Below are 361 nucleotides of genomic sequence, written 5' to 3' on the forward strand. Positions count from 1 at the left end.
TTATCCTCATTTTTAATTCCATTTTCCACTGCTTCATTTTCTTGATCAAGTTCCTCTATCTTGTCCACCTTTTTAAGCTTTTTTGTAGCTGCTGCTGAAGCACTTGCATCTTTTTTCACAGCTTTGAAGGTTTCTTTTTCCCATCGGAAGCCAAATCACCTAAATCTCCCGCTGAATTGCCACTTTGTAGCAGTGCTGCTGCTGTTTTTTCACCTACAAGCAGCTCATCTTTAGGCTCCGGAAACATAATAGGTTCCTGCTCTGTCTTGTCTGCTGGTTCTTGGCTTGAAGAAGATTCTGCAGTCCTTATAGATCCTTTTTGCTGGCATTACCTTTTTTTTTTTTTTTTTTTTTTTTTTTT

Source organism: Sapajus apella, unplaced genomic scaffold (genome assembly GCF_009761245.1).
Source record: "Sapajus apella isolate SASKATOON/1434 unplaced genomic scaffold, GSC_monkey_1.0 scaffold11, whole genome shotgun sequence".
In the NCBI taxonomy this organism is placed as follows: domain Eukaryota; kingdom Metazoa; phylum Chordata; class Mammalia; order Primates; family Cebidae; genus Sapajus; species Sapajus apella.